Source organism: Cupressus sempervirens, chromosome 9 (assembly GCF_028749045.1).
Source record: "Cupressus sempervirens isolate cs-2001-9-10 chromosome 9, ASM2874904v1, whole genome shotgun sequence".
Classification (NCBI taxonomy): Eukaryota; Viridiplantae; Streptophyta; class Pinopsida; order Cupressales; family Cupressaceae; genus Cupressus; species Cupressus sempervirens.
This window is the reverse complement of record NC_143126.1, coordinates 99,067,911-99,081,043: the sequence shown is the minus strand read 5'-3', so window position 1 is coordinate 99,081,043 and position 13,133 is coordinate 99,067,911.

Here is a 13,133-nt window from a genome sequence, read left to right as displayed (position 1 = left end):
GAAACTTGGGCTCTGATACCAAATGTAATGCCTCGCCAAGGGATCCAAAGAATTTCACTAAGTTTACCAAACAATTTTTGTTTTAAACATGAAAGATAAACCATTCATAACATTCATGGAAGCAATAGTAACATCCAACTGAAAGTAAACATAACATAACAAGTTACATTCTTTAAAGATCCTTTAACGTTGAATTACATCTAACATAACTAATCATCCAACATCACATCCTTATGAAATAAAAATAATACATCCAATGTTCTTAAACAATATGCAAGTGTCATTTTTGTAATTACATTTTAGATTGCTCAATCATCCATTGTACATGTTACAAGGTATGAAAAGCTTGAAAGAATAAACATCCATGATAAAATATAACCATATATCACAAACATAAATAACTAAGTGCACAGTTCCTGCCAACTGTAAATAGCATCATTAGACCATCGTGGATCCTACTTATCCCTCCGTGCGTAACATTCCAAAGCACAGAAGAGATCATCGATATTAGCATAGTAGGAATGTCACTCCTAAAACATTCTACTAACATACAAAGTAAAGCATAAAGTAACATCACCTAACATATGCAAATCATCGATATAAGAAACATACAGTTAATAAATCCATCATAAGGTATATCATCTATCATAATGATCCAAGAACAAAATGAAGATAAATACCAACCAAGAATACTCCAGCCATGGTGTCTATGGACGGATCTCAAATGATAAAAGTGGAAAATACACTACCACCCGACCACGTGGAACCTAAGTGGTCCACTCCCACCGTGCTGAGGAGATAATCTCAAGTCCCAAACATAATATCAGTCCACAAAGCACAAACCTCTATAATTCCAGGAATCCTAAAAGTATACTAACTCAAAGGTTCCATCACACAAAATTGACATCTAATTCCCAAAGGCACATAATGACATGTAGGAAACCTACTATGCAAGTGGGAAAGTGTCATCACATTTATCACGTACAAGTTACCTTAGCAGTTAGCTCAATTTCACAGATCCATACTGATCTCATGCAGCCACTAGTATCCTCTCATACTGACGAGGCATACTACAGAATGCAAGGTCGCAACTATGCGTTCTCACTACTCCCATCCTAGCCTGTACAAGCGCTCAAGGCATAGACGAAAATCAAAACAATTATCTTTTTAGGTTCATTTAATCTCCATTTAGTGTGTAAATGTTATCACTTATTAACCAAACTTACAATGAGTTACTTTGGCAGCCACTTAGGGCCCCAGCCCCCATTGCAAGCCACTTTTCAACACTACAAGTAGATTACCTACCCTAAGCTCATGGAATCATAAATCTCAAAATCACAAAAGATAATCTATAATAAAATCATCAAATATGCATAAAAGCATCAAATATCCATAATAAGAATCATCAAATCTCCAAGATAAGAATCATCAAATCTCCATGAGCATCTCGAAAAGCATCTATAAAAAATCATGACCACAATAGTTCTCTATTGGAAACTGAAGGCATCACTGATAATCATAAATATCCACTGGTTCTCAACAACCGAAATAGATCTCAAAATAAATCACTATAGCCATTGGTTCTTCAAAAAGCAACCAAGAATATCTCAAAATCATATTGATCGAAGACTCCAAAATGGTTGAGTCAAACATGTTACAATATGACATCATCAATAAATAAATTCACATTTCAGTCTCATCATGGCGACTAAAAAGTAATCCAAGGATAACTGATCAATGACTCAAAAATGATTAGCTCAAGTGTCTCATACACATACATCTCAGCTTCACACATGAAGACTGATGAACAATAACAATCAGTAAATACAAACATTACATAGAGCATACGATCACATAACCATGGTTGGGATTATAAAGATTGAGACTAAATAAAATCAACATGCTATCACATCTCATAACCCCCGAGCCTCTGGTAACAACCTAGGACTAGTCAACACTAGTTAACCTAAAATCCAAAACAAGAAGCATATATAATACACAATGCAAACACATGTTTTGGTTTATTAAATTGACATAGTTGAATAATGTGTAGGGGTTTTCAAATTTTTTTTTGCAAGTATACTTTCAAGTGTCTTAAGTTTCATCATTTGACTTACAAGTCAACCCAATTATTCTCCGATAGCATTATCCTTTCATTATTAAGAATTACATTTTAAGAATAACTTAAGGATAACTATTTACTCATTAAATCATTTTTTTTGCTTGCTAGGATCCATAGCACTAATTGGATAACTCTTCCTTAATGTAACTTCTATATTTCAACATAATCAAAAGATCATTATTCATTCATAAAAGAACCAATTATCAATTTTTGAATAAGAGATTATAAATTTATTAAAATGATCAATTAAATTTATCAATTAACATAGGTACACCATCCATGACCTATTATCATTTTAATAATTCTTAATTAAAGCTTAATTAAATATTACTAAAATTTAAGCCTCTTCATAAAGTCATCACTAATAAACATACAAATAACTAAAGTCTTTATTTAAGTTATTAGGATAAGACCTAACAGCTTTGATATTAGTATTTCTATAATCTCATTAAAAGAATTATATCACTTAAATCTCCATTACATAACTTAATTATTAATTAAATCCAATTAACTCTAGTTAATTGATTTAATTAATAACTTCACAACCAAACCATCAACCCAATGAATATTAGTTAACTAATAACTAATTATAATTTGTACGTTAAAAGTCAACTACAATTCAATGCACAAATAATCATTTTAATAGTTCAATAATAATAACTGCTTAATATTTAATAACAAGGTATATTGGGAATCTTATTAATAGATCACATTCATCATGATAATCGTTTCAAGTTAAAATTCTATCACATATAATCATATTGTCAACTCAATGAACATTAATTGATTAAAATCAATTATAATCCAAATCCAAAAATTATTATCTTTTACAAACTTCAATTAATAAATAATCTCCACTAGATTACTCTAATCGAATTAATTGATAGCTATTTAAACCATTTATATTATTATTTATTAATAATTTGTTAGACCCAAAAAATATTAATAAATAATAAACTCATCACAACTATAAATAATCGATCTAGAGAACCTTTAGATAAACTTCATTAGCTAACTCTTAATACCATTAAGGTATATCAATAAGACATAATATATTAATCATAACAATAATTCAAATCGTAGCTATGTTATAACAAGATCAAAATGTAACAATGACCCATTGTCCAATATCATTAAAATTTGCATCTCTTAATAATCATCATTAAACATCTTTATAATTACCACCTCTTAACTATTTAATATATATTAAATAGTATTTAATATACATTAAATAATTAATATTAAAAGTTCACTACATAAACTATATCAATATCTTTTCTTTTAATTTTCTCTCATTTAAAAATTCATTTACTTAGATTGACTAATAATTAATTACACTTCTTCTACTATTAACTAATCCTAATTAAATTTGATTTAATTAGATTAGATAATAAAACATATAAAACTAATGCATATTAATAATATTATACTAAGGGAAGATTGCAATAATATCTTTAATTCATTCCATGCTTTGATATATTATTTTTCTGAAGTTTAAGCATAAAGAACTCTTAGTTATGGGAAATGGAGAAATATATGTCTTTGAATAAAATAGTCTCAGTATGATGGTCATATCTTCCTAATGAATCGTTGGATCGGACTGAAATTGAAATATGTTGGAGAGGGCTAAGTTTCGCCAATTTTGACTGGAGCGATCGAATAAATTCGATTACAATAAAAAGTTATGAATGACAGAGTTTGGGTCTATCTAAGGGGAAGTGATAGGACAATTTGTGATGAATTAAATTTTTTTTCTTAAAATAATTGTTTTCTAAATTTAACCATTAATTTCTAAATAGGTTTGACTATAGATTTAGAAACCCTCTTCAAATCTATTTATCAATTTGATTCTAATTCGAACCCAAACCCGATAGATTTAATTCTTTCTCATTTGGAACTAGGGTTTTCTATTGTTTTCTTTGCAACCCTACATATCTAGATTCTAATTTAATTGTAGAATCATTCACAAGAGTAATCAGACACATATAACAGACATGATGAAGATAGGAAGAGAAATAGTGCAAAGAGAATATGCGAATATCACGAGTGCACCTGGACACTGATGCTAATCCACCATGCCTCAAAAGTCTATAGAAAATTCTTTCCTTCTCTATCATTCGCAATTCCTCCAAGATCCAAGCCAATCAAATCCTCAAAGTGACTAGAGGTGCTTATAGAAATATAAAAGCATGTAGGAACATATGAGCATATGAGCTTCTCCAATGCATGTAAGCTTTGAAGCTTCCATTTTAACTTGTAGCTTGTAGCTTCCATTTAAGCTTGTCCAAAATACACTAGGAGAGCCTCTATTTAAAGGCCTCTAAGATGCATCTAGAGTGTCTCTAGAAACAACTAGAAGATAAGCATGACAACCAAGCATAAGTCTTCTCCAACCTTCTAGATAAGTCATAAGGTTGTAGACACCATGTGCTCAAAAAAAATGCTAACTCTTAAGTGTAGACAACTAGTGCATTCTTAGAGTGCAAACTCCAGTGTTGTCTACATGACAACTCTCGAAAATTTGCCAACTCCTATGTGAGCAAATATTAAAATAATGCACATTAATTAATTTAATATTTACTTTACTCTTTCCAATTTAATTAATTAATTTATTAAATCTCATGCACTTACTTTAATAATTCCACATTTCAATCTTAATATATTTATATTTTAATCACATGAAATATAGAATTTTTTAATAATTTTAAATATATTTTTTACTTTTAAATTTTATTTTTCAAAAATTTATTGCTAAAATATTTATTAGCTTTAATAATAATATTATTTAGTCATTTATTTAAAAATGAACTCCAAGTATATTATTATTAAAATTAATATTGTCACATTCCAAATTTAAAATTATAACTTTTATCTTCGAATTTAATTATTTTATTTAATTAATTTCTCAATTAATTAAATAAAATAAATATTAAAATATCATATTAATTTTTTATTAAATTAAACCATTAATTAAATCTTTTTAAATAGGCTTAATTAATAGAAAATACATCAAAGACTCATAAGGTAAAATATGAAAACTATTATATCCAAATACATACAAAATCAAACCAAGGGTTTAAATCACGAACTACATCATCTGACGCATTTGGAGGGTACTCAACTGAGATACTTGTCCTAATTTTTAATTAGAAAAAATGGCTTAAAGGGTTGGAATTTGGATTTAAGAATTTATCTCCCCTCTCTTATCATTGAGATAATGTGATAGGGTACGCTCATCTTAGAAAATTCAAAGAAGTCAATATCTGGTACCTGCAACTTGCATAAAAACTATGCATGTACAAACACAATATATACTAAACTAAACAGGCAATGGCAAGAAGTGGTGCATCATGTAGATCCATAATAAATGTATATATATGCATATATATAAATATATATTTATATATATGTATATGTATGCAGATCTGAATACATAACCATGTATGTTTTTTTTTTCTCACAAAGATTATATCTACAATTAAGGATAAGATATTTGCATTATAGAATGCATATAAAATTCTCCAATTAAATTAATCTACCCACATTGAGAATGCATATAAATATGAAACTTCTTAGAAGACATATGGAAGACACGAAGAAGACAGGGAATGCGTGATGCAAAAATAGCATAAGTAAAATCACAAGAATCTACCCGAATTCTGATGCTAAATCGTTCTTCCTCATAAAATTCACAGAGCAAGCTTCTCCCTTCTTCAAATTATCGAGTCCTCTAATGCTCCAATTGCACTCCAAATGCTATCTCTAAGCTTCTATGAATGCCTGGATATAAAGAGCTTTTAGGAAATATCTAGAATGCTTCTAGAAACAGCTGGAAGGTGTCACCAACTAAGCATGGGTGTTTTCCAACTTTCAAGATGAGCCTTAGCATTGTAGACACCATGTGCTTAATTGATGCACTAACCCCCGTGTTGTTGACACTTGAGAAATAGAGAAGTGCGTTAATTCCCATGCAAGTTTATAACTCCAATTCACTTTTTATATAATTTTTATTTAAATATTTCTAACTTTCATTTTAACTTTTATAACTTTTATTATTATTATTTATTGATTACTTTATTATTATTTTATTATTATTATTAATTTTAATTTCTAATTTTCTTTTATTTAATTCATTTTTCTCAATAATTCACATTTAATTAATTACAATCAAAAATATCAAATAACATGATATTTTATATTAATTTTTTTAACTAATTAATTTATCAATTAAATCCATTTATTAAGACTTAATTAATAGAAAATTCACCATAGACCTCCAAGATAAAATATGAAAACCCATCATAGAGAAAATCACTCAAAATCAGTCTAAAGGGTTAAAAATCACGAATCATGTCATGCGACACATTCGATGGGTAAAATATTTAGATACTTGTCCTACCTCACTAGGACAATTGGTTTAAAGGTTTGAGATTTGGACTTGAGAATTTATCTCCCTTCTCTTATCATTGAGATAGTATAATAGGTTACGCTCATCTTGGCAATTCAGGAAAGTTGATACCCGATACCTGCAACCTGTAGAAAAATTATGGATGTACATACAATATATATAATGCTAAGCTAAACAGACAATGGTAGGAAGTGGTGCATCGTGTAGATCTTGACTAAGTAGGTGACTACGACTCCCTTAACCACATCAGAAATGCCATACAATAAGAAAACACACACACCATACACATGCAAGTATGGGGTAAGTATCTATAATAAAACACATAAGATAATAAACCATCCATCTAATCATCAATAATAACTAAAAACAGTATAATGATCATCATGTATGCATGAAATGTAAAATCTAAATGATCTCATCATATAACCACTGAATCCATAACATAATGTCTGATAGTTTCAAAGCAATACCACTAATCCATCAACATAAAACTAGTCTATCATAGCCTGATAATAAGAACAATGTCCAAAAAAGATGTGAACGAGGGTAGGCACTACATCCACCCCCCCTTGTGTTAGGCTTACTCTTGGAAGCCTATAAACAAGTAGGGATATAACTCCCTCAATCTAGCTGCATCCTCCCAAGTAGCTGAAGAATCATCAGTAGGGTCCCATTGGACCCTTACCTACTCGATGGTTCGAACCCTGAGGGTCAACTCTCGCTGCTCCAGAATATGAACCGGCTCCAAATTCAGCTGCTCATCCTCTACCTACAACGCATTCCAATCAAAAATATGTACAATATCTGGTATATACTGTCGAAGTACTAAAACATGAAAAATATCATGAATGCGAGCTAGGCTGGGCGATAGAGCAAAGAAACCAGGCCAATCCTCTCTAGAATCTCGAATGGTCCCACATAGTGAGGTGCTAGTTTAGAACCCTTCCCATATCGGATCAGACTCTTTCGCAGTCGCACTCTCAAGAAAACCTTATCACTCACAGAAAACTGCTTATCAGTCCTATAAGCATCGGCGTACTTCTTCTGCCTATCTTGTGTTGTAGTCAAGTGCTCATGAATACGCGCTACCTATTGCTCCATATCACGAAGCATCTAAGGACCCAACTGGATGCCATCCTCAAGACTGTCCAAACTTAATGGTGTACGACAATGATGTCCATATAATGCCTAAAATGGTGCCATACCAATAGAACTATGATACCCGTTGTTGTAAGCAAACTCCACTAAGTAGAGATAATCCTCCCAATGTGTCTACCTATCCATCACATACATCCATAAAATATCCTCCAAAACTTGATTTACCCTCTCTGTCTGACCATCAGTCTCTGGATGATATTCTGAGCTGAAGTTTAACTATGCTCCAAGCTCATGCTGTAGCGATGTCCATAATGCAGATGTGAATACAGGATTCCTGTCAAAAATGATCTTTCTAGGAATACCATGTAACCTCACAATATCATGCATAAAGACATTAGCTACAGAAGCTATCGTGTAGGAAGACCTAATCAGTGAAAAATGCGCTACCTTAGTCAATCGATCAATAGTGACCATTATAGCATCATGACGTCGAATTGTCATAGGTAATCCCACAATAAAATCCATGGAGATGATATCCCAGTTCCAAGAAGGAATGAGATTAGGCTACAAAAGTCTAGCCAGGTGCTGATGTTCTTCCTTAACTCTCTTACACTCAAGGCACCTAGCCACAAAATCAGCAATATCTCGCTTCACCCCAGACCAAAAGAACAAATGTCTCAAATCAGCATGCATCTTCTTGACACTTGGATGTGCTGAGTAAGGTGTACGATGGGATTCTTCCAGTATCAAGGTGCGAAGCTCATCAAAAAATGGCACATAAATCCTCCCCAAATGTCTCAAAAGACCATCTGACTCTCGAGCATAACTAGCAAACTTACCTTCCAAAGATCTTCCTGAATCAATCTCTCTGCACACTTCCTGATACAGGAATCCATAGTAAGTGCTTGAAGAATCTGACTCCTCAAATCCACACTAAGAGTCATCGATGACAACACATGTCTCTTGCGACTCAAAGCATCCGCCACCACATTCTCCTTACCCTGAATGTACTTAACCTCAAAATCATACTCGCATAGAAACTCCATCCATCGCCTCTGGCGAGCATTCAAATTAGGCTGAGTAAAAATGTACTGAAGACTACGATGATTTCTATGTAGCTCAAATCTGTGCCCCAAAAAGAAATGTCTTCACCTTGTCAAAGCATGAACTACTGATGCTAACTCAAGGTCATGCATAGGATAATCTAACTCATGATCCTTGACCTTGCGTGATTCATACACAATCACCTGTCCATTCTGCATTAACACTACCCCAATCCCTTCAAGAGAATCATCTATACATACCATGAAATCACCTTTTGGATCTGGTACAGCTGGTATCGGTGCACTGGTAAAAAGCTCCTTGAGCTTCTGAAAAGCTTCCTCACATTTCTCTATCCATATGAACTTCTTTCCTTTCCTTTGAAGAGAAGTGATAGGATGTGCTATCTTAGAGAAGTTCTAGACAAATCTGCATAATAACTAGCTAAACCCATGAAATACGAATCTCTGACACATTAGTCAGTGTCAGCCAATCTATTATCACCTGAATCTTTGCAGGATCCACTAAAATACCATCACCTAAAATAACATGCCCTAAATACAGAGTCTCTGATTTGAAGAATTCACACTTAGCTGCATTAGCATAAAGCTAATTGTCCCTTAAACACTGCGAAATCAATCGCAGGTGTTCCTCATTCTCCTTCTGAGTCTTAGAATATATCAATATGTCATCAAGAAACACCAGTACAAACCTGTCTAGATAAGATCGAAACACACCATTCATCAAACTCATGAAAACCGATGGAGCATTAGTCAATCCAAAAGGTACCACTGTGAACTCAGAATGCCCATAATGAGTTTGAAAAGTAGTCTTGTGAATATCTACTTCCTTAATGCGAAGTTGGTGATATCCTGACTTAAGGTCAATCTTGGAGAATATTGTAGCTCCCTTGATCTGATCAAATAAGTCATCAATCCTAGGTAAAGGATACCTATTCTTAATAGTCACCTTATTCAACTATCTATAGTCAATACAAAGGTGCAAAGAACCGTCTTTCTTCTTCACAAAGAGCACTGGAGCTCCCCATGGAGACACACTAGGTCGAATGCTCCCTTTGGCTAGAAGTTCCTCTAGCTGAAGACATAGCTCACCCAATTCTGAAGTAGTCATGCGATAAGGAGCTTTAGAAATAGGCTCTGCTCTAGGAATCAGATCAATACTAAAATCAATGTCCCTCTTTGGAGGCATGCCTGGAATCTCACTTGGAAAAACATCTGCATACTCTTGCAAAATTGGGTGATCTAAAGTCTCCCTCATGGAATCTTCCTCATCAAGATCATTTACCATAATAGAAAATATCTGACATCCCTTACGGAAACTTCGCTTCAATTGCATAGTAGAAATCATCTGCAGAGATATAGGCCTCGGTATCCCAACTATCTGCACATCATTCCCTTGGTCATCTTGGCACCTAATAATCTTCTTCCTGCAATCTATACTAGCTCTATGAGATCCAAGCCAGTCCATGCCTAAAACCACATCATAGGAACCAAGGGGTATGACTCGAAGATCCACTGCCGTATCGAAGCTTCCTAAACTAAGCCCACACTTATGAACTAAAAAAATTGTGGAGACCTTAATGCCTAAGGCTAGTTCCACTTGCCAACCACCATATTGCTTCACCGCATCTAGCTTACACTTAGAAACTATAGATGGTGAAATAAATGAATCTATAGCTCCTAAATCAAACAATACTGAAAGAGATATACCTCTAATAGCACTTGTGGTCTCAACCACTGTTCCTTGATGATCTGCCTAATGCTGATCAACTACTGCAAAAACTCTATGAGCTCTACCTGCATCACCCACTGTAGGCTCTGAAACTATAGGTCTAGGTCCTAAAAACTGAGGTGCTCACTAAGGACACTGAGCTGCACAATGTCCAATCTGACCACATGAAAAGCATTCTATATTTCTGCTAGAACCTCTTCCCATAGGTGGTACATTAGATTGCTGGTGACTGTTCCTTCTCACAAAAGACTGGCTACTTTGAGCTAGCTAATTGGTCTGATTTTGTTTATTACATTGAGCATTGCGGTTGTTCTTGGTGTTAGAACCTTTGCCACCACCTTGAGCTTGAGAATTTGAGCCCTTCTATTGCTGTGTCTGTTGAGACTGCTGCTGATACTATTTCCCCTTAGAGAAAAAAAACTTATTGTTACCACTTGAATTGTAGTTGCTTTTAGATCCTGATGCTGCTAGCGCTTCTACAAAACCACCTTGACCAAGGTTGACACTTTTCTCAACAAGGATAGCTTGATGCACCACATCCTTGAGGGTTTTTGGTTCAAATACCTTAACTCCCCCAATAATACGATTATTCAAACCCCTAATAAAATGTTGTGTCAATTGAGCTGAATTTTCACTGAACCCTAAAAAAGGCATAAGCTCATAAAACTTACGCTCATACTCGATCACTGACAAAGTGTGCTGTCTGAGATTATGAAATTCATCAGCCCTTTATTGTTTCCATTCCTCTGGTAGGAATCGTTCATGAAAACTTTCTAGGAATAACTCCCATGTAACACTGCTCATATCAATTCCCAACTTCTTCTCCTCTATCGTCCACCAAGTGGCCCAAAAATTCCCATGTAACCTTGCCTTAACATTGTTGTCGAACTCCTGCATGGCAAAAATCCTATCGAGAGAAATAAGCCGCTGCTCGGCCACATAACCAGAACCTTTCCCATTGAAAGGCTTGACCTTGGATCTTGAAAGATCCTTCATCTGAGTGGACACAATGGACCTCTGACATTCCTTCTAAGGACTTCTAGATCTGGGTCTATGCTCTTGTTCTGTCTGATGCACTTTAGGCTATTCTTGAACAGGAGGTAGACATTCTAGAATAGTCTTCATCATTTGTCTCAAACCAACCTCTTCAGACTCAGCTTGGTCCTCTCTACGGCTCTCTTCCTGCTGCGTACTAGAGTGCTCTTCCATGCTCTCTACATGAGCCGATCCCTCATGGGCAGACTCATGGACACTGATAGTTCTGCCATGTCTACGGCCTCTACCATGGCCTCTAATAGAAGACCTAGTCCCAGATACCATCCTACAACAATACAAGGTACTAAGTTCAATTCTATGTCTAGGTTTAAGTAAAATTTTCAGTTTTGAAACTAAGTGTTGAAGTATGAAAAATATTCAAGTAATAGTTCAAGTCCTGTTTTAGTTCACCTAGATCAAGTTTGGAAAGTTACACTTAATAGTTCAAAGTTCTAGTTGTTCCAAAATACCCAGAGCTCCCAATGTAGAAACTCGGGCTCTGATACCAAATGTAATGCCCCACCAAGGGATAAAAAGAATTAACCTAGAATTTCACTAAGTTTAGTAGCATTTTTTTTTCTTTCATGAAAGTAAAAAACACATATAACTTATGCACAATAACGGAAGCAATAGCAATGTCCATCTGAAAATAAACATAACATAAATAACAGATCACATTCTTTAAGATCCCTTAACGTTGAATTACATACATGAATCCATCTAGCACAAAATCCACATGAAATAATAATGATAAGTCCAATGTTTATACATTACATTTCAAATGCTCATTCATCCACTGTACATGTCACAGGGTGTGACAAGCTCAAAAATATATATACATAGGATAAGGTACATCATCCTATTCTAATCCATGATACATCAGAGTAGAGATAATCACATGATACAACATCATAGAGAACATATACATCCATCATAAAGATCAAACATAATAAACTAAGTGCACGGTTCCTCCCAACCATCAATAACATCATTAGACCATCATGGATCCTAGGCTTCGTGCGTAACATTCCAATCACCAAAGAGATCATCGGTATACATAGTAGGAATGTCACTCCTAATAAATACAACATCATATGTAGAAGTAATCTAACATGCAAATAAAAGCATAAGATAACATCATCTAACATATGCTAATCATCAATGAAAATGGATACATATCCACCACCATGAAGGACGCATCAGCCACGATGTCTCAATAAATCTCAAAATGATAAGAGTGGAAAAATACACTACCACCCAACCACGTGGTACCTAAGTGGTCCACTCCCACCGTGCTAAGGATATAATCTCAAGTCCCAAACAGGCTATCAAAATCACATAGCACATATCTCTATAAGTCCATGAATCTTAAAAGTATACTAACTCAAAGGTTCCAAACACAATATCTGACATCTAATCCCAAAGGCACACAATGACATGTAGGAACCTACCATACAAGTGGAAAAGTGTCATTGCAATTATCACGTACAAGTTACCCTAGCAGTTAGCTAAACTCCACAGGTCCATACTGATTTCATGCAGCCACTAGTATCCTCTCATACTGACGAGGCATACTACGGAATGCAAGGTCGCAACCATGCATCTCACTACTCCCATCCTAGCCTATACAAGCACTCAAGGCATGGGCAAGAATAAAACACTTATCTTTTTAGGTTC